We start from the raw sequence: 23,333 nt of genomic DNA on the forward strand, positions 1-23,333 counted from the left end.
TGTGTCCTCTTGCCTACTTGCAATAGCCCTCAATCTTCAGATATCACCTTTAACTTCCCTGTCTATAGGCTGTTGGCATTCACCTTTCTTACTGTATACACCCATCTCATCATTCTGTCTTAGCATTTACTTCCGTAGGTTCAAAATAAATGAGAGGGTATGGCTGCCCCTGGACCTCCTTGCAAACACCAGGGTATGGCTGAATTTGCCAGGTAACTGGAAAACTGGCTTGAATGCTTGTGAGTGCAGCTCTGAGGGAATAGATTAATGCCTGATGGATCTCTCTCCTTCTCTCCCTCTCTCTCCCTCTCCCTCCCTCCCTCCTTTTCCCTGTCCCTCTCCCTTGGTGGGTGTGGCAGGGGAAGGATACTGCAAAATCCCCATTCCCTCCCGATCAGGTGGGACTCAGGAGGCAGTGAATAGATGGTGGCGGGACCAGTCAGAGGCGGTATTTACCGGTTCTCCGAACTACTCAAAATTTCTGTTACTGGTTCTCCAGAACTGGTCAGAACCTGCCAGTGGTGGGTTTCAAAAATTGTTCAAACCTACTCTATTTATTATTTATTTATTTATTAATTAGACTTATATACCGCTTCATAGGGCTTTTAGCCCTTTCTAAGCGGTTTACAATTTTTTAGCAAATTGAGTCAGCAACTTGCCCCCACAGTCCGGGTCCTCATTTCACCCACCTCGGAAGGAAGGAAGGCTGAGTCGAACTTGAGCCGGTGAGATTTGAACCGCTGAACTGCAGATCACAGTCAGCTAAAGTGGCCTGCAGTACTGCACCCTAACCATTGCGCCACCTCGGCTCTCTACTCTGTGCGTGTGGCCTCCTTTGTGCGAGTGGCTTGCTGCCCATGTGACCGGATGGGAGTGGCTTGCTTCCCATGTGACCGGATATGAAGATGCCGATGACACTTGTCAGAACCACCTTAAATTACCTCACACACAGCACTGGCATGCATAAGAATATGATGTAAACTTGTTTTTTAAAAGGCATCTTTGGTTTGCGTTAAAACAACTTCAACACACGCAATGTTCTGATTGCACCACAAACGCAGTAGTCGTCCTTACCTTTCACAGAGGCACTGAGTTTTATAAATAGGAGCATGATAGTGTAGAATAATCATATCCAAGGACCAGTGGTGGGTTTCAAAAAATTTTGGAACCTCTTCTGTAGGTGTGGCCTACTTTCCGGGTCCACTAGTTGAACCTCTTCTAACCAATTTGTAGATTTGACGAACTGGTTCTACCGAATAGGTGCGAACTGGTAGGAACCCACCTCTGGAACCTGCTGAATACCATCTCCTTTTGAAAAGAGCTTCCTTTTGAAAAGAGCAGAAACTCCAATTTCAATCTCTCACAGTTCCCCACGTGAATTCATTCTGTCCATTCAATCCCCCCGTTTTTCAATGCTTAGTAACAAAGTCAGGAATGAAGTTTGCATGGGAAGATGCTCCTCCTATGTGGCCATGGTTTTCCTATCCTCTTGTGAGCTACCCAATCTTCTTTGGAATGCATGAACTGACTATTAACAATCCACTGAAATAAAATGCTCTTAATTGATTTCTGAAGGTTAAATTTGCCCCCTAATGGCAGCTTAATATAAAGCTTGCTTGTGAACTAAAAAAAAAAAAGGTAATTCAAAAGACTAAGACGGGAATCTAACTATAAAATCATTAACCACAATCAGAATAAAAGTAGTTCCCATTTCTGCCTGCTTAGTTTGGTACAAGATCTCTTAAGGTATATTGATGAAATTGTTTCTATGTGTGCCCAAGTGCGAGTTAAAAATTCTAATCAGAGAGATTATTCTGGTCTCCTCTGTGACTACAGATGTATATCAGATGAAAGAACTCTGTGCAGAGATCAAATTAAGGCAACTTTAATAGGCCCATGGGCTGGTAAGCTAATAGGGTTTGTAACCATTTAAATTTCTTTTATTAAAGGAAATGTTCCAGAAAGTCAATACAACCTAATTTCTTTGGAAAATGTGGCCCCTTATGCTTAGTTTATCTTGGCTACCACACATATGTAACTGCTACATTTAGACAAGTTAGGTTTGGCAATATTTACACACAAGCATCTACTTTCTGGATTCATATCTTGAAAGATTCCTATCTACCATTGGAAATTAATTTAGCCAATTATACTTTAGCTTTATGCTTTATTTTGTAGCCTAAGTGAAGATGTGATGCCACATTATTTGCTGTGCACGATGCAGGAGATATAGGCTATGGATATAATGAAAATATTTAAGCAAAACACTTTGGTCACATCTATCTATATCTGTCTATAACGGTTGCAAGATCTGGGTATGGCTAATCTAGAGAAAAGAAGGACTAGAAGAAGTTGTACGTGCTTCATCAGTGGAGGTTTTTAAGAAGAGACTGAACAACCACTTGTCCCAAATTGTATACAATCTCCTGCTTGAGCAGGGGGTTGGACTAGAAGACCTCCAAGTTCCCTTCCAGTGCTGTTCTGATTTGTGACCTGACAAATGCACTCCTGAAAACAGCACACCGACAAAACCCTGGCGATAAAACCGTGACGTTGACAGCGCACCCACAAAGGCATGCCGACAAAAGAGCGCCGACAGAAGCGCGATTACGGTTAAGGTAAGGGTTAGGGTTATGGTTACGGTTAGGTTTAGAGCGCGCTTCTGTCGGCGTGCTGTTGTCGGCGCGCTTCTGTGCTCATTCATCGGCGTGATTTTGAACTCGTGGTTTTCTCCCCGCGGTTTCATCGGCGCACTTTTGTCGAGTGCGCATTTGTCGGTGAACCGTTCTGATTGATTGATGTACTAGGAGTGTGGAAAGCATTTGAAAGATGTCTTTTGCAAAGCACTGAAATTAGTTACATCCTTTGCATGACTTACTTTGCTGTTTTAAATGTCTCCAGCTACCTGTTGTTTTCTGCTGGGGGATTCAGCAGAGAAACTGGGTATACACAATCATATGCAAACAGCTAGGCACAGTGGTTAGAGTGCAATACTTCAGACTACTTCTGCTGACTGCCGGCTGCCTGCAATTTGGCAGATTGAATCTCACTCAGCTCAAGGTTGAGTCAGCCTTCCATCCTTCCGAGGTGGGTAAAATGAGGACTCAAATTATTGGGGGCAATAAGCTGAGTATGTAAACCGCTTAGAGAAGACTGTACAGCATTGTAAAGTAGTATATAAGTCTAAGTACCAGTGCTATTGCTATTTGTGCCCAGTCATGTATCTAAACTACTTTGCAATGCTTATCAATCTCCTGCCATGTACATATCGGTAAGATTACATTACTCCATTGTACAATGACATTTTTGTTTTTCTACTAACTGGAAACACTGGCTGGGCTAATACAGTTCTGAGAGTTGGATCCTGGAATATGAGAGATTCATGAAACCATTAAATCAACAACCAACTGCGATTTTCTCCAATATTAGCGAAGAGATCTTCTTTGGTTCATTTTGAAAAGGGAATCCATCATAATACAAATGGGGGATTATTGATGCTAAATGGAACATAGTTTAGTTGCTGGAATACCTGTAATCCCGTCCCATTCATTTTAGTAAATCTTGATGCAAACAACTTTGTGAGAATCATGCTTGAAGAGGAATCACTTTTTTAAAAAACAGCTGTCAAAGAGCTTGACATAATGTGACAAAACATGCCGGGTGTCAGCACCACCAGCAGGAAACAGCAAAAATGACACAGCATGTGTTGGTACAAGAAAACAGACCAGGAAAAAACACCATGCTGGTTATGGAGCTCATTGTTTCTGGAATAAAAAATAGGAATACAATTAGCAGTACATTGGTCAAAATCCACATACTTTTCATCAAACAAAATGCATTGGGATAACATTATTTCTTAATTTATGCATCCAACATTTGAGGGCATATATATTCTATAATTACAAAATTAATTAAGGAACATAAAAAAAATTATCTTAAACCATTACAACGAATGCTTTTTAAATGTTGGGGCTTCAGATTTTGACGTGGACAAAACACTATAAAATTGTTTTAAAAGAATATTATGTATATGTCAGTAACAATTTTAAACCTGACACAAGTCTTTCAAGAGATGTTGCCATGCATTTGTATACAGATATAAATATCCTGCAGTATTGATTTTTTTTTAAAAAAAATAAACATTTTAAGTAGTTATAGCTTTCCACATCAATCTTGGTTTGTTCCCAAAATAAATATATCAGGCTCTACTAATAAAGTATCAGTTGTAATTTGTTTTAATACATTAAAATTCTATTAACATTGCTATCAATACATGTTTTAAAACGTTTGACAGAAAAGTAAATTTCTCAAAAAATATTTTCTTTGAAATGGGATTTAGAGGAACTTCATTTCCATAATTAATTCTACTTCAACTAAAACTAAATTAATTAGCATTGATTGAACAAATACAGAATGTTTTCTAATAAATATGAGTACTTAACAAGACTCTACCAGGACTGATTTGGTTTTTTTAGTGTCATTATTAAAGCTATAATAAATAATATTAAGAAGAGCAAATATATTCAGTATCTTCATTTAAAAAAAGAATCTCATGTAATTAATCTGCTTGCAAACAAGTAGTTATTTGTTAGGTACCAAAGCAGATATATGTCTCAAATGAAATTGGAATCATATACCTTTCTAAAAGTCACAATATAAAAAGTTATTTGTTAGGCTAATTAAAATTGATAATGAATCACAAAAACAGTTTCAAAAATGTATTGGTCTTAATATTAGCTAATGTTGTTTTAGATAATCACAAGTAAATATTACAGAAAACATGGCAGGACTTTAAATTAAAAAAACACAGCACCAGAATTGCCACTCTGTTTCCACAAGTCTAAAATTGAATGTAGATTTGGGCAATGTATTTCATTATCAATGTTTGTCAAGATAACTGTAATTAAAAGGATTACTCTCCCCAAGATTTTCTGCCCAAATATTTTCAACTATATATGTACCAAGGTGGCGCAGTGGTTAAATGCAGCACTGCAGGCTACTGCTAGATCAGCAGTTCAGCGGTTCAAATCTCACCGGCTCAGGGTTGACTCAGCCTTCCATCCTTCCGAGGTGGGTAAAATGAGGACCCAGATTGTTGGGGGCAATATGCTGACTCTCTGTAAACTGCTTAGAGAGGCTGAAAGCCCTATGAAGCGGGTATATAAGTCTACTGCTATTGCTATTGCTACATTGTATAAACAAAAACATGATGGTATATGTATGTTTTAAATATGATTTTGATTTTTTTTAAAAAAACTAAATTGAAGTATTTACACTGGATTAGAAGTAAATTCCAATTCAGTTATAGCAAACACATTATGATCTGGCTCTTATTTCAAATTCATACTTAAAAATTCCAATATGAGTTTGGAAAAAGAAAAAAAAACACATGTCTTGCACTCTTTTGTATCCATTCCTTGGTCATTTACATTTTAACTATAAATATACATTTGATGAGTCCAGTGAATGGAAACATACAGGATTCTATATTAGATGTTTTATTTATTTAAGAGCTGTGGTGGCGCAGTAATTAGAATGCAGTACTGCAGGCTACTTCTGCTGACTGTTGGCAACCAGCAATTCGGTATTTCGAATATCACTGGTTCAAGATGGACTCATCCTTCTGAGGTTGGTAAAATGAGGACCCAGGCTGTTGGGGGCAATATGCTGATTCTGTAAATAGCTTAAGGGAGGGCTGTAAAATACTGTGAAGTGGTATTTAAGTCTAAGTGCTATTACTATTATATCCCATTCTTATTACTTTTACAAAAAAATTCAAGGAGATGGACATATTCATCTTCCTCTAATTTTCTCTATAACAACAACAACCTTGTGAGGTAGCTTGAGCTGAGATAGAGTGACTGGCCCAAGGTCACCCTGTTGGCTTTCATAGGTAAGGCAGGACTCATGATTTCCTGCTTTCTAGCAGTGCTTTAACCACCAGACAGACTGCTGTAATATGTGGCAATTGATTATATGAACATATATGAGTAAATTTCAATAAAAATATAGAGATTGTATCTATCAAGATTATTAATAATATTAGAAGAAACATATTTATTGAAAGAAAGTATATAAGCATTTCCTCCTTTATTTGATAGAAGTTGGCATGCCTAGAGAAATATCAGTTGGAAAACAAGGAATAGTTTCCAAAATTGATGAATGGATCGGTGCAACCAATATGTGCAACCAAAGTAAAATAAGTGTATCAAGGTAATTTGGTTATGTAGAGAGAAGGAATCGTAATCAAATGATAAAATAAAAGGAGCCGAGGTGGCGCAGTGGTTAGGGTGCAGTACTGCAGGCCACTTCAGCTGACTGTTATCTGCAGTTCAGCGGTTCTAATCTCACCGGCTCAAGGTTGACTCAGCCTTCCATCGTTCCGAGGTGGGTGAAATGAGGACCCAGACTGTGGGGGCAATATGCTGACTCTGTAAAACCGCTTAGAGATGGCTGAAAGTCCTATGAAGCGGTATATAAGTCTAACTGCTAAAATAAGCATACAAACAATGAACAAGTGGGTTATGAAAAGGAGGAGGAATGAGAAAATCATGATTGAATTTTTTGAGATTCTGAAAAAGTTAAGAGGTTAAAAGTTTAAAGAATAACAGCCAGTGTATATTTGAATAGATATGGTATAAGCAAGGATGGTTTACAAGGAGAGAAAAGCATGGAGATTATGGAAAAGTGTTGCTATGAATTAAATTTAGCTACATTTCCTTTTTATTTTCTAATTTTATATCTCAATGTAATTTAATTACTGTTAACTATTCTTTTCTGTGCTTTTCATGAATTACCTACCCTGAGTGTGACTAGAATGATGGGTATGTATTACATCTGACCCAAATCCACAAATTCCACAGCTTTTTCATAAAACTGTATGATAAATCCAGCTATTGAAAACAACGGAAATAGCAAAAGAAAAAAAAAAGAAAATAACATAACATATCTAAAACTACCCCATCTCATAAATAATTGTATCTTCATTGCCTACCTGTATTCTAAGTAAAAAATATGGAGGTTAGAGTTACGGTATAGTTATCATTCTCCTAGAACAGGGTGTCGAACTTGCAGCCCATGGGCTGCATGTGTCAAATGCTGGCCATGCCCACTGCCACTTTAGTGAAGGGGAAAAAAGTAGGGATATGTCACGTGATGATGTCACGCCGTGAGTTTGACAACCCTACTCTAGAGGGTAGATACTGTTGGATTGATTTGTAGAAACAGGTGAAGAGGTAGCTGTCTTAAAAAGCTTTTTTGATTGTTGATTAGGATCATGAAATAGCTGAAGAGGACAGTCATTAAACTCCAGCAAATGATGCAGTTGCTTTAAGGAATTGCCGACAGGTGATACTTAAGTATTCCAAACAATCTTTTGTCTTTCAATTTAAAGTGCTACATAGGTTCAGTAGTGCATATATAATTATTTTAGTAGTAAGGGCATTTATAGCATGCAAAATTTTTGTGTTAAGTGTGACAAGTTTTATTATTTAAAAAAAATCATAGAAAACTTTGGAAGGATCATTTGAGTCCTGGAAAGTTTTGTTGTAGACAGTAACCCCAAAAATATGATATCTTTTTAACAGAATATAATATTTTCTGGGTAATTGTCCTTGGCAGCTTCCTGGAACAGATTTAAAACAAGCGCTCTGAAATTATTTTGGATTTTGTTGGACATGTGGTACAACCTAGAGAACCTGGACCTAAGATTGTGTCTACTACAACAGGGCAACACTGTTGATAAGGGACAGCTCATGCCAAGACCTGGGAGCTGTTAGCCCTTCGAAGTAGTTGAGACAAGAAGCATGACCAGAAAGCACCAGCACTGTCTTTATTGTGAGTTACATTGAACAGAAACGTGAAACACTTAAAGCATTTCTCCCTTCCTCTCTTTTTAGTCTTAGGAAAAGTAGGGAGGTTCACATCTGAAACGCTTCTCATGGTTTTCACTTGTGGACTGAGCTTCTTCTTATCAGAGCATTGTCTAGGCTGCAGGTCTTCCTCCAGTCTCCCAAGGTCAATCCCGCATACCATCACACAACCTAGCAGAGATACGCTGAGGAATCATAGTTTCCATCCAAGCTTTACAGGGTCACTTCAATGTATTGGTTGCTGTTTGGTTTGAACTGATTGATTCATAAAGCAAGATATTTGATGTTATTTACAGACTTTTTCTGTAGAAAGAAAGACGCTGCTTTGTAGTGAAATCTCCAGTTAGAGTGGAGAGAGGTAATGAAGCGATTGGCTAGCTTAGAGTCCTTGCATAGGAGGAAGCGATGCTCATATGCACACCCCACAAATCCCTGTAACCCTTATCTGGCTGTCGTTAAGAGAAAGCAGTCAGTCTGACAAGATTCTTGTAAACAGGCAAGCAACAATAAAGAAACAACTCTGACCAGTTCATGGCATTGCTCTGTTTTTTGCGCCTGACATCAGAGAGTTTAAGTGCAATTGGCAGTGACAAGGTCTGCTTCAGTCAGTTTAATTCAATAATTGATTGATGGTAGGTTTTGTTTTTTATTTTGTGCTTAAGAAAACTGTACCTGCAGTGGCAAGCCTGCTTCACTCCCACTTAACGTTGTCTTTCAAATGACAGTGTTACTCTCTGACAACCAAACTAGATTTGTTTTCCATCCATCATCTACTGCTGTATTTGTCCTATTTTCTTTTTAAATTCAAAGTACACAAGAACTTTTGTAGGCCAACATCTTCTCCTCCTTCTCTTCTTCTTCTTCTTCTTCTTCTTCTTCTTCTTCTTCTTCTTCTTCTTCTTCTTCTTCTCTTCTTCTCTTCTTCTTCTTCTTCTTCCTCCTCCTCCTCCTCCTCCTCCTCTTCTTCTTCTCTTCTTCTTCTTCGTCTTCGTCTTCTTCTTCTTCCAAAATGTGTCTTGTGTTACTAATCTCTTAAATAGCATCCAATGCAATGCCCTTCTTTAAATCGAAGTTGGAAATACATCTGTAATTTTTCTGTTTACATCTTGAAAGTCATCTGCTTTCTACTTTTTTAATCAGTCACCTCTTTGATCAATGATAAGTGACAACGCTAAGTCTTTGTTGCAATACACAGCATTGTTTGTGATCTTCTCAAAGTATTAATTTTTTGAAATGATAAATGGTAGAAACAACTACATATTTCAGACTCTACATCCCAAAGTTCCTGTTTATTTCAGGAACTGATCTGGAAGAAATACTACTGGAAATTCAAATTTTGTCCGGATCTAAAAGTGCATTAATCTTGCTTGGCACTGCAAGTCAAGCGGAACTATTTAAAAACCTCTGGCTTAGCTCAGTATTTAAATATAGATTAAAGTATCTAACTTTAGAATCCCACCTTTTAAATGTCACCTGAATCATAAAGAATTTTTCGTGTAATGAGGAAGATTGCAAGAATTGTGATTACTAATTTATACAAGAGGTGAGTAATTTTTTTATTACATAACTATGAAAGAGGAAATGAGGTGTCATTCAGATGTCAAAGAAGACTGACAAAGTACTTTTTAAGGCTGTGGGAATATAATACAACATTATATTACTAAAATGTTATAGCAAGAGTAAACCAAATGGTTTTTTTAAATCAACAGTTGCTTAATCATAACAGGGAACAGATTTCAAATGTGATATGTCTGAGAGTCAATTCTTAGAATGTGATATTTTATTATACTTAATAAAATTGATGAGCATTTGGCACAGTGCTTTGAAAATCTACTACTCCATAGGCAGTTGAGGGAAAAACTGATAAATAAAATTATTTTGTAGACCAATAACTAGCAATTTACTTTTGTCTGCAGAAAGCAGACAGAACAAAGTGTTTCTCCCTGATTATTTCTGATTGTTTGTACAAAGCCTTCTTTTTCTCTCTGTATGCATTCTAGAGATAATACTATTAATACTAATTCCAACATTTTATGATTAGCCATTTCTTGTCAACAAACATTACTGACACTGCAGCCACAGTGTAAATTGTGCCTCAACATTCTAGAGGTTTGGCACTCATGATTTCATATGAGATTCTTTCTTTCACTAGATTTAATAGATAGCAAAGGAGAGCTCTTTGATTTCATACAAATTTTTAGTACTAGGTGCATTAATATTAATAACAACCAATTATAATTAATTGTCTTTATCATAAAAAATAGGTCCATATTCAAAATAATATAACTGTAAATTTCTAATGATACTCCTCTGAATAATTTAAACTCTGTAATACTCTAAAACCCTCACCTCATTACACTCAGAAGTACTTTGGGGATAGTTTAATTTTAATAATAAAGTCCAATTAATGTTCCCTTTTTAACACTGTTATACTTAAATCAAGATTCTTATGGGTGTTCAAAACAAAGGACTCGCACTGTGTGATTCTTAGTGTATCAAATCTGTTAGCAACACTGTTAAGTATCATTAGGAAATGCAGATGTTAACAGCTAATTAAATGAATTTGGTTTGTAATGAAAGCTTTAGGACTGCAGGAATAATGCTTACTGAATTAGTTACAAAATTAAAAAAAGGAATCCTTTCATCCCTTCCCCACCATAAACACCTTCTATTTTCTTTATGCTTACTTAAAACAAAGACAAACCCAATAATATTTGTTGATCGTATTTGTTTATTTTATTATTAAGATGTTGTTCTCTAGGTATGAAATCCTCTGTGGTATTACATAAGCATAAGTATAATAGATGTATTTCACTTCGTTTAGTCCATTTAATCAGTACTCTTCCTGAACTTTATGTTAAATTCAGCCACTTTTACTGCTTCCCAATATCATAGCTGTGGACATTAATCATTTCTTAGTTGGGTTATTTCAGACTAAAAGGCTTACTTGTCAAGTTATGAGGTTTGCAATCTCTATCTACATTAACTAGCCACAGCCAAATTTGTTAGACAACTTGATCAATATAAAATATACTTTATTATATCATAGTCATTTTAAAGTATCACCTTGAACTCTCTATTCAATAGTTATAATTGTCTGCACTCGTACAGTTTTGACAACTGTGACAAGTAAATTCCTATTATTGCTCATCAGGCACAAGACAAAAGTGAATTAACAGACTATACCAGTTGGTGCACATAATTGACAGATTATTAATTTCACATGCATATAAAATGTGGATGTGATAACAAAGGGCATTGTAATTTCTCTTTTGTCAGAAAAGGTGAAATAAATCAGAAAGAAAGTTCAAGAATGAATAAGAAACTAGGACAATTGATTGTTGTGTTGTGTATAGTGAAGAAATCATACTCTACAAGTTCTATTGGCTTAAGAGAAGAACTAATACATAAAAAATTTATTTTCTCCCAAGAAGAGACAATGTAATAAACTGAATATGTTGATTTCAAGTAGAGAGGTATTTATGTTTCTGGTCCACTTTGAAAACCCCTTTTCTTGGCCTATCCCAGGATGGCGAACCATATGGCATGTGTGTCACAGGTGGCACGCGGAGGACAGGCGAGGTGTTGCCCTGTCAGCTGTTTCGCCCTCCCCAGACTCCAGAGACTTTATAGGAGCCTGGGAGGGCAAAAACAGCCTCCCCCCCCCCCGTAGACCCTCCAGAGGCTTCAGGAAGCTTCCCTGAAGCCCCTGGAGCGCAAAAAACTGGCCCTATGGATGGAACGTTCAGGAACGGACTTCTGGTTTGCTTGTAGGGTCAGCTTTAGCCCTCTGGAGCTTCAGGAGCCTTCCAGAGGCTCTGGAGGGCATTAAACGACCCTACGAGCAAACCAGAAGCTTGGACTGATATAGCAATAGCAATAACAATAGCAGTTAGATTTATATATTGCTTCATAGGGCTTTCAGCCCTCTCTAAGCGGTTTACAGAGTCAGCATATTGCCCCCCACGGTCTGGGTCCTCATTTCACCCCACTCGGAAGGATGGAAGGCTGAGTCAACCTTGAACCGGTGAGATAGAACCGCTGAACTCGAAGATAACAGTCAGCTGAAGTGGCCTGCAGTACTGTGCCACCTCGGCTCTATATCTATGCATGTTTGTATAGAGGGAAGAGTCAGACCTTGAACTGACATACCTTAGCTCAACCTCTTCAGAATCCCTTCTTCCCCTCCCTCCCTCCCTCCCTTCCTCTCATCCCCACTGTGGCCAGATCCCTTATCGCCAAGATGTTGAGACTGTGGAAAGAGTGCAGAGAAGAGCAACAAAGATGATTAGGGACTGGAGGCGTAAACGGTTGCTGGAGCTGGGTATGTCTAGTCTGATGAAAAGGAGGGACTGGGGTGACATGATAGCAGTCTTCCAATATCTCAGAGGCTGCCACAAAGAAGAGGGAGTCAAGCTATTCTCTAAAGCACCTGAGGGTAGGACAAGAAGAAATGGGTGGAACACTAACCAAAGAAGAAGCCACTTAGAACTAAGGAGAAATTTCCTGACAATTAGAACAATTAATCAGTGGAACAACTTGCCTCCAGAAGTTGTAAATGCCCCAACACTGGAAGGTCTTTAAGAAGAGATTGGATAATCATTTATCTGAAGTGGTGTAAGATTCCTTGCCTAAGCAGGGGATTATACTTGAAGACCTCCAAGTTCCCTTCCAACTATTATTCCAATTCCAGTTCTTCCCCCCCCTCCCTTCTTTCCAACCAACCAAACAAACAACCACTTGCTTTTAAGTATTTGATCTTGTTCTATTCAATTAAAAATTAAATTCTATATGAACCAGTGGTGCTAATTTTGGAAAAGAAGTCTAGCTTTTAGTGTGAGCTTTTTCACAAAGTCATGCACTGAAAGCACTCCCACTTTCCTCCTCTCTTGGTACAACAGTGTCAAAAAGTTTAAGTAGCTAGTGTAAAAGTAGCCAATGACAACATGTTCAGTTGTCTCTTCCCTGGACTTTTGGGAATGTGCAGAGAGTTTGTGGAAGATGAACTCCTAAGCTTCTTGAATGAATCAGCATGGGCCCAGCACATCCTATCCTGCGTACATTAGCCCTCTCCACAATTAAGATGCAAATGATGATGTCAAATTACTCCCTTGGATCAAAATAAGAAGATATTCTGAATTTTGTTTTTATTTCTTCCATTTCCTCTTTAGAATATATTAGATAAGCCAGGACCCCACTGGGTAATGGTTTAGCTATATCTCCTTACCTAAACAGAAAAACAGAATGGTCATGGGCAGTCGAAAAAATCAGTGGGAGCAGGAGCAACTTCCTGTTGGTTTCCTATTGAGTTTCCTTGTAGGAAAGCTGATAGCGAGCATCAAAATATTCTTTCCTTCCCTCCCTCCCCTGAGTTACTATAGTCTTATATTTCACCAACTGAATAAACATGGCTAGCTGTTATAATGAAATATAGCATATAATATTGGAAACTACTTAATCAATGGAGTAAAAATTGTAATCTAAGGTAAAGGAAGGTCTCGGGAATATTTTGAATATATTGCAGTTTTACTCTGCAATAAATACAGTTATACGTTTTGTTCAAGTTGGCTTATGGTTGCTATTTCTAATAGCAGTTACCTTTTTTTCCCCTTTATGGAAAGCATATGCTTGTGTATAAGTAGAATGGAAAAAGTATATTTTTTTTCACAGATGTGTGCTAGGAAGTCAAAACTAAACTGTTGCAGAAAATGACAGGCTTTAGACTTCTCAGGGTACAGGAAAAGTTTATTTGGCAGCCAAGTTCAGAAAGCTAGTCCATGGCTTAGCATTGCAAGTTCTGAACAACCTTCATTATCCAAGCCCACGTTCTTATACATTCTCATAGGCAGCATAACACAGAAACACTTAACTCATTTCTTAGTGGTTACCTTGAGGAGAAATCCTTATAAGGAGATGGGGTCTTACTTCTCCTTTTGTTTATGGAGTACGTGTCATTAACAAACTTAATTGAACCTTGGACTTTGACGTAGGTTTTGACATAGGCTTTTGACATAGGGACATCTTGTGGATAGGCACTTGCTTCCTGTTCTTTTGCAAGCTGCAACTCTGCCTATGTGGCTTAATATAGAAGTAAAGGGGCTCTAAGAGGCTGTCCAGCCTGACCCAGTAGGCTTCACACTTAGTGTCTAAATCTCACTTTACGTCCTACTTTAGAACCATTCTGATTACTTAGATAATCAGGAATGTCCCTTTTTTCCCAAAGGCAAATTGCTGAATAACACAGGAAAACCCCTTCATCTGCCTGGCTCCATTTATTCTTCTGGGATTTATGAAAAGTGGCCAAAAAACAATCTCTTTCCCAAAATGTTCAAGAAGTATAGTATAGTAAATATAGTATACTGTGTATTATATTAGATTTTTATTTTAATTGAATTATTTTGTTAATTAACAATTTTTAATAACTTTGTTTTTTTAATTTGTGCTATCTTGAGTGTCAAAATAAACAGCAAGATAAAAGATGTGATGCTGACTATTCATTCACTCGTTCATTTATTATATTTATAATGCCGCCCTTTTCCCCCGAAGGGGACTCAGGGTGGCTAACAAATCAATCTGGGAAGGGGGGTACAGACAAAAAATAAAAAATGAAACATACAATACATAATTTAAAAACACACAACAGTCATACCATTCGAGACGGGGGCAACAGCTCTTTAGCCCTGGCCTGTTGGAACAGCCAAGGTTTTAACGGCTTTGCGGAAGGCCTGGACGGTGGTGAGGGTTCGAATCTCCATGGGGAGTTCGTTCCAAAGGGTCAGAGCAGCCACAGAGAAGGCTCTCCTCCGGGTAGCTCACCAGTCGACACTGGCCGGCGGATAGAATTCGGAGGAGGCCTATCTGTGGGATCTAATCGGTCTAGTGGAGGTAATTGGTTTGTTTAGCTCCAAAAACAAGCTGAAACCAAAAAAAGAGTTGGATCAGACTTGAATGGAAGTTGTGGCGATCAATGCCCCGCTATCAAAGTGTGATTGTCTGTGAAAACCATCTCTAGGAGATCACTGGGCTTCCTTGTGTAGTTGCTTAGTCAATATGAGAACAAATAGTTGGAGGAAGTTGATCCAGCTAGAGTTTAAATTCATTAATAATTAAATAGAACAATTTGTTTCCTGTACCTGCATTATTAAATAAGTCAAAAACTCATTTGTACATGGGAAACATGGCTATAGGAGTAGCTGTATACTTATGAAGTTTTTGAAGCATCTAATTATCCAGTGGTGGAAACAAATGTTGGAAAAGACAGCCCTTTGATCTGATCCTGTATTTTCATGCAGGTATAAAGAACTTGTTGTCAGGCCTGCAATTAATTTCTTTTTAGAATTTTCGCCTGCCACACTTTCTCTTATTTCATTATGCTGTTTCATTAGTATAGTTGATGGGAGGGGGGGATAGACAGGAGTAGGATTGTGGAATGTATTGTTTTCATTCCTTTCTAGAAGCCCAAGGTCATCTTTTGTCTCCATACTTTCACACCTGACCGGAAGCAGCTTGGTGGAGATGCCAGCGTGGAAGAAGATTGGACCATGTGATGGATTGTGGGTGTGGGCACAAGATCATGAACTTTTAAATGGATGGAGTTCTGATGTCATTTCCAGAATTGGGATTAACACAGATGTGCTAAGATGTCTGCTTTATTAAATTGGAACTTTAAGGATCATTTTGCCTTGGACTCTGATTTAATTCTACATGATATTTGGAAAGCTGACACTTGTGGCCTGTCATCCCAGCGAATAATTGATGATAGGCTTTCTAATCGAGCAGTGTCTAGAGAATCATAATGTCCTCTCCTCACCTAGGTGTCTATAGTCTGACATTTTAAATTTGCGTTGGGGTAAATCCTTATCATTTGTAGTTGGTGTGGCATAACATCTTGAAAATTGTTTAATGAGATGGGCAGCTAGAATGGACTGATTGTGCACAATGGTGAACTCCATGCTTTCTGCTTGGGAAAAAAAATATAAGTAGTTCTTCCTCATTATCAGTCAATGACAGTATTTAGTTATGTACCCCTTTTCATTTTCTTGTAAAACCTTAAAGCGTTTTTTTTTAACACAAAACACCATTCACTTTAAAAAACCTAATCACGAAAGGCCTTTCACTGTTCAGAGCAGAAGCTATTTTATATTATTAATCCAGGAACATTTCCTAATATGCCTTTCTCAATATTAATCCCCCCACCCCAAATATGTGAAAACATCCAAGAGAGCTTATCATTTTAAAAAAGTGAATTTGACATGGACGTTTATAAGGACAAAAGCTAACATCCTTGCCGGAATATTTCCAAGTCAAGTTACTAAATCTTATTACAAAAGACCTCTTCCAGTTATTTAAAAAATAGAGATTAGTAATGGCAGTTGGTAAAAGGCACTGGGACCAGCATAGAGGTGTTATATGTATTATGACTAAGCTAATTATAAAAGAAGCTTGATTTACCATTTTCTGTATGCTAAAATTGCCTTCTCAAGGTTGGAAGTGCCAGGATTTTTAGAGCTCCAAAGAGTGGTTGCATATCTTACATTACTCATTATTTCTAAGATTTGCCTCTCAAAATAAACATTAATACTATGCAAAATTTATGCAAATTTATACTATATTGCCCTTTTTCTTTGATGCACTTCCTCTGCTTGGAGAAGGCATATGCGGCAACCATAAGAAGAAATAATCTTCAGAAATGGTGCTCGGGAAGAAAGATAAGTGCCTGGTAATTTACATTTTAAGGGGAACCCCATTTTTCCCTCACTCTCCCCAGAGGCCAGATACATTTGCCATAATATTAACTTTATGAGTAACATCTTCAGCCAGTAATTCAGGTGAAACTGGTGAAAGAGAGAGAGAGAGAGAGGGAGGGAGGGAGGGAGGGAGGGAGGGGGAGGGAGGGAGGGAGGGAGAGGGAGAGAGAGAGAGAGAGAATGCATCAGAAAATCAGAAAATCACAGATTTTCAAGGAATGATGGAGAAGCAAAGTTTTGCAGCATATAATCACTGGTTTGTTATCCCATCATACAATAGGGAGGTGTAACAGGCAGGTGTAAAATGGTTGCTCATGGGTCTTTACTATTCTTTATCACCCCAACTGCTAATTTGGATATCACCCCTGATATTTGGCACATCTATGCCCTGAAACCATCTTTATAAGCCATGTTCTCTAAAACTAGCTTTCTGTTTATCCCCTGTCTATAACCGAAGCAGTTGTAATTTGCCTTTAGCAGTTCCATTTCTTAAAGTATATCTTCAATGTTCTCATCAATGGACACAGCCTATCATATTTCCTGAATAATGGAATTGAAGATCCCAGATTCCTATTGGGCACTTTAGACTGTGGTTGGCATGGCTGATTTCCTCTGATCATCGGGCTGTGATCTCTTGACTTGGATTCTGAAACTTGCCTTCCAAAGAGACAGTTTTCGGCAAAAAAGGTTAAGGGTGATTTCTGAAGGGTTTGCTAGGTTTTACACTGAGTTCTAGTTTACATCGGTTTACTCTTTTTGAAAAAGTGCCAGACTTCTGTTTTTAAAACCAGCCTACCACTCTCTGTTAAATCCATGCTTTTTACTGTTTTATTACTTTGTTTATGGGCAGATGTGCCATTTTTTCTACTGCATTGGCTACTTCCAGATGTTCCTGGCTATGGAATCTTGTTGTCAATAGTGCTGTTCCTTTCCAATATTAGCTGAAGGCAGAGCTTGAACATTATTGATAATTTTCTGGCATTTTACTCCAAACTCCTCCTCTGTTCCTGCAATCGAGAGCCGAGGTGGCGTCAGTGGTTAAATGCAGCACTGCAGGCTACCTCAGCTGACTGCAGTTCTGCAGTTCGGCTGTTCAAATCTCACCGGCTCAGGGTTGACTCAGCCTTCCATCCTTCCGAGGTGGGTAAAATGAGGACCCCGGATTTTTGGGGGCAATATGCTGACTCTGTAAACCGCTTAGAGAGGGCTGAAAGCCCTATGAAGCGGTATATAAGTATAACTGCTATTGCTATTGCTAACCCGGATTGATGAGTCACAAGCGTGGAAGAGGATACTTTAGTGGGATTAAAGCAAGAGAGAGTCTTCCTGATGTTCTTCACAATCCTTTCTCCATGACTGTTACTTACACTAACATTGCTAAAGACAATTCACTCAGTTGATAGCGAAGACCATGGGATGAAGGGGGAGAGAGTTTTTCTCTCTATCTAAAACCTTTTCAAAGAGCAGTAAACCCATGGTTAGAAATAACCACTGACTAGTCACATTTATGAACATTCTGCATCTGTAACTGCAACTCGACAGTGGTTACACCAACTGTTCAATGCATCCAGCTACCCCTTGCCAAGTGCTGTCCCACCACATTTTAATGAACTAGTAGCAGTTTTATTTGCAAGATCTGTTCATTTCAAAGAGAAATTAAGCAAACTGGGCAGCACACTCAGCCTTTTTCCTGGTATAACTTTATACCATTTAATTACTGCTAGATTGCACTGAACACAAATGTCTGACTATTCCCTTTGCTGATATAATGCAACAGTTGGGCATTATGTTAACAAGGGATACTTACAAAGACACTTTCTACACATCCATTTTGTTCTTTTAGAGAGGAATAGTTATTTGTTATTGTTCTGTGATATAATTTTTTTTAGTAATATTGACCAATACATTAGGTAATAGGTTTTTTGAAAAGTGTGGAAGATGCTGGAGTTACACACTTTTATGTGAAGTCCCTAAGTATATCTCTGTTAGGCTGGTTATATAAAATTTTATTTTATATTTTATTGTCCTGGTATTATTATGTCTTAAAATGTGTTATAAGTCCCTTATGAGTCAAACAAAATGGTAATATAAACATTTTAATGGTGTAAACCTGCCAAGTTGTTATTTTCCAGAACTGGATGGAACATATGGGGCAACAGCTGGTACAAATATATCTTTAATGGAGGAGGGAATGTTGAAGAGGAGAAATGATGTGGAAGAAGGCAAGGCAGAAAAAGTTATTTCCTAGTGGGAGTGGAGAAGATCACCACCATAAAATATCTTTATTCTGATATGGGGTTAAACTCCTATTTCAATGAAGTGTAAAAATCTGCAATGGATATTTTTAGAAAGATGTTCTTCTGCTAGGCGTTGGTGTTATGACTCATCACATCAGTGTTCATTGAAAGGAAGAGAGGGTCTGTAAATCATGGCTTAATATGTGAAATCATATTTGCTGCAAATAACAAGCATTCTTTAAATTAGTTTGAATAGAGAACAATCAAGGAACTTTTATACATGCGAGAGTCAGAGGATAAAATGAAGAAATCAGTGTTTTGCTGAAAAATCATTAGCAATTCAAGAATGGATTTTTTTCCCTTTGTGAGATGCCTTAATAGCTTCATAGATGTGCCATTTTCTTAATCAGTTTTTTATATAATTGGATCGGATAAAAATAAAGAAGGCATCCCTGTAGTTTCTTACCTATCCTCTGTAGCAGCTATGTTTAAAGCATCTGAACCTTGTCCTAGAAAACAAGAGAGGCAGATAAAAATTTAATTACAATGAAATCTTTTATTTTTATGGGAATCAGGGCCAGCATTATTACAAAAAAACCAACAACAACAACAACAGCAAACCTGTTTTTAGAAATTGACAATTGAGAATGCTGGGTCAAATCTGTAACTCACGGAGGTTGAGTTATTACTTTTGACATTTTCATGACAAGCCTTTACATTCCAGACCTCTGCAAAGACCTTGTCCTTCACCATCATCATCTCAACAGAATGAAGTTAAGAGAACAGTTGAAACACACACACAGACACACAAAACATTGACAGAGTGTGGCGACTGCTTCTGGGGAGCAGTTTCTGGTGGGCAATAATGGATATGTACTGCTTTCCCCCCCTGAATCTTCCACTGGTTCAAGTAAAGAGCTGTGTAAGTCACAAAGGCTTCCAGTGAGTCAATGAAGGGGTTCGGTGTCAATGCAGGTAGAAGGTATTATCTCATTACCATTAATGAAACCACCTCTAGTTAAGAGGTGGCACGAAGATGAAGTAATTGAAGAAAGAAGAGGAAACTGGATCCTCGAGAAGGACAGTGTAAATGGGAGGCAATCAATCAGAGGAAATAGTGCTATGTTTTTTTTAATATAAATTTTATTTTTATTACACAGACAACACATACACACAACAATTTAAAAAAACCAAAAAAAAACAACAAAAAAGCATCATCACATACAGCATGTCGTTTGGTTACAGGTGTTTTAACATCCATATTCTCGAATAACATTTACCATCACAGATTTTTCATCTAGTATAACTAAATACCTCACTTTCATTGTACAGTATATGTTCAATTATGATTAGTATTATTTTTCCCAATAAATCATAATTCCCTTACATTCTTGATTGTCTATTTGATAACAGTATACCTTTATATAATCCCAATGTGAAAGAAAAAAACAATGTACCAACCATTTATATTTATATATCACTCTTTTCAATTATGCATAGTTCCACCAATCAACTATCAGGTATGCTTATATTCATTGTTATCCTTGTACCTCATACATTCAAACAGAAATATTATTCCTTCACTTTTCAACAAAATATTCTAAATAGTCGCTACATACATACATACATACATACATACATACATACATACATACATATATATATATATATATATATATATATACACATACATACATACATACATACATACATACATACATACATACATACATATATATATATATATATATAGTATATATATATATATATATATATATATACCAATTTTCAATTATTCCCTTATTAAAATTATCTATCCGGAAATACGCTATGTTGATGAAATAAGAAGACAATGGAGGAGCAAAAGGGGGAAAAAGTACAGGTGATCCATCGTGGGAAGCCTGAGGAGATAAACAGAGTAGAGATGATAACCATTTTTTTAAAAAAATGGTAGGGCATGAGGGAAGCACAGAGGCGAGGCAGAGCCAGACAAGCATAAAGGAACCAAGCAAAGAAAAAATTGTGTGTGTGGGGGGGAGATTTAGTGGAAAAGAGAAAGGGAACTTGAGGGAAATTCAAGAATAAGACAGGAAGCAGAGAGTCTTCTTTTTATGATAATCCCAAGGAGAGCATATACTCAGCAGGGCTTCTTCCTACAGCAACAGAGAAGAGAACTCGACAGCACAAAGAAGCAGGGATTTTATTTGGTAGAGGGCAGAAAAAAAAGGAAGAAGGCAGATAAACAGAATGTCAGAGTTCCAAATATCATGCAGAATTAAATTTATTTATTATTATTTATTTATTATTAAAATTTATATGCCGCCCAATCCTGAAGGACTCCGGGCGGCTTACAAAAGAAGAAAAAATAAGAGAAAGGCAGTTTAAAATCACAAACACACGCATATCGTTCTGATTGGGGCCGGACCTCAACAATGAGGTCAACAGCCCCAGGCCTGCTGGAACAGCCAGGTTTTTACAGCTTTCCTGAAGGCCATGGGAGTGGGTAAGGTCCGGATCTCTGGGGGTAGCTGATTCCATAAAGTCGGAGCAGCCACAGAAAAGGCTCTCCTCCGGGGGGCCCGCCAGCCACTAAATGGACACTAAATCAGAGTCCAAGGCAAAAGTTCCAATTTAATAAGACAGACATGTTGGCAACCATCTGTGGAGAAGTCCCCTGGACTACTACAATGAGTGGCCAGCCCTAACCGACCATGGGAAGAGGTCTCAATGGACTTCATCGTGGAACTCCAGACAGCAGTGGGAATGCTAAGTGGTAATCCCTTCCTCCATTGTCGACAACCTTTCTCTGTAGGAAGGTGGGGTAAGAACCTGTTGGGGCATTGCAGGGGAGACTGGAACCCGTGGGAAGGTCAATCCCTCAGTTGGCCACTGCCCAGTTAACCTGCCATCGTGCCATCTGCCAAGGGAGGGCAGGTGCCCACTGGCATCCCTTCCATTCATGACCTGGGGTTAAGTCCCATCCCGGGGTTGCCTGATTCACAGGTTGCAGTTCAACCAACGATGGCTGGCCAGGAGGGGTTATATGCCAAGGCCCCCTCTGCTGGCTTGGAGGAGCAAGCCAGCAGAGGGGGCCTTGGCCCATAACTCCTCCAAGCCAGCAGAGGGGGCCTTGGCATATAACACCCCCTAGCCAGCCATCATTGGTTGAACTGCAACCTGTGAATCAGGCAACCCAAGGATGGGTTTTAACCCCAGGTCATGGATGGAAGGGATGCCAGTGGGTACCAGCGAGAGCAATGTCTAGCACAGTGGCACAAGGAAGTCAAGATGAGCAATCATAATGGGACACAACAGGCTCGGTGACTAGACAAATCAAGGAGATGTAGATCCTAAAGTGAAAAAAGAGTTTATTTGGGGGATCCGCACAGAAGAAGAGATCAGTCAATTTTAATATGTTTCTTTTCTCGGCATAAATTAAAAACAGGGGCAGTGGAGATTAATAATTTTCACATAAAAAGCTCATTTGCCCTATTTAGTTTTCCTTTGCTTGGAATGGGACGGTAATCGTTTTTGAGAAAAAAATATCAGATGATCTCATCCTTGACTGTACTCGCCTCCTCCATCTTATTGCAAATCTGCAGAAGTATTACAGTTTAAAGGTGTTTCTCTTATTCCACTTTCAGAGTTCTCTCCCATTTTCAACTGGACTGCCTTACTTCCTTTCATATTAACCCTAGCTAGCATGTGGTTGGGTACTTCATACAGGTGAAACTCGAAAAAGTAGAATATTGTGCAAAAGTCATTTATTTCAGTAATGCAACTTAAAAAGTGAAAATGTTACAGCAGATTGAGGTTTGTAATCTACTTACGAAAGACCAGGACTTGAGACCACAAAGGTGAGAGAAACAGGTTATTTGATGCATCGAGTTCAGCGTGTTCACACACCAAAATCTGAACTGCCTGGGCTCTGCCCAGGATGCTACTTTTATGCCATGTTCCACACTGTGCATTCTCAAGGCGTTTCCATACACGAGACAAGCATGACATTTCAAAAAGGGGAAGTTCATTTGGAATGTTACAGCAAAGTACATAGGGGAAATACAAAAAAGAGAAGTTCCTATAATGTCTTAAGCTGTCAGCAGTTTTTACCTCTGTTCTATCTCTCCCCCACGCCTGGCTTCCTGTGCCCCTCCTTTACAGGGTCTTGCCACACTGTTCAGCCCTATTTTTAATACTTAGGAGGAAGTTGGAGAGAAAGTTCACTCCAGCTAAAAGGTCAACTTTGGAACTCCAGGGCACTAGAATGAAAAGCCAAGCTAATATGAATTTATAAAGTCCATTCTATTAAGACCACCTAACCTGGCCAGCCACTGGTGGGTTTACCTGTGCACCCCCTCCTGCATCAAAACTAATATATGAGATAGACTCATTACATGCAAAGCAAGATAGTTCAAGCTGTGATTTGTCATAATTGTGATGATTATGGCTTACAGCTCATGAAAACCCCAAATCCATCA

At 38.3% G+C, this 23,333-nt stretch overlaps 1 protein-coding gene across 1 annotated transcript in view; it reads left to right on the plus strand.

Moving 5' to 3' along the window:
- ADGRB3 (adhesion G protein-coupled receptor B3) overlaps positions 1-23,333 on the plus strand; it is a 556,344-nt gene that overhangs the window by 68,593 nt on the left and 464,418 nt on the right. The gene's annotated exons all lie outside the window — the stretch shown is intronic.

The sequence above is a fragment of the Thamnophis elegans genome, chromosome 4 (genome assembly GCF_009769535.1).
Source record: "Thamnophis elegans isolate rThaEle1 chromosome 4, rThaEle1.pri, whole genome shotgun sequence".
Lineage (NCBI taxonomy): Eukaryota > Metazoa > Chordata > Lepidosauria > Squamata > Colubridae > Thamnophis > Thamnophis elegans.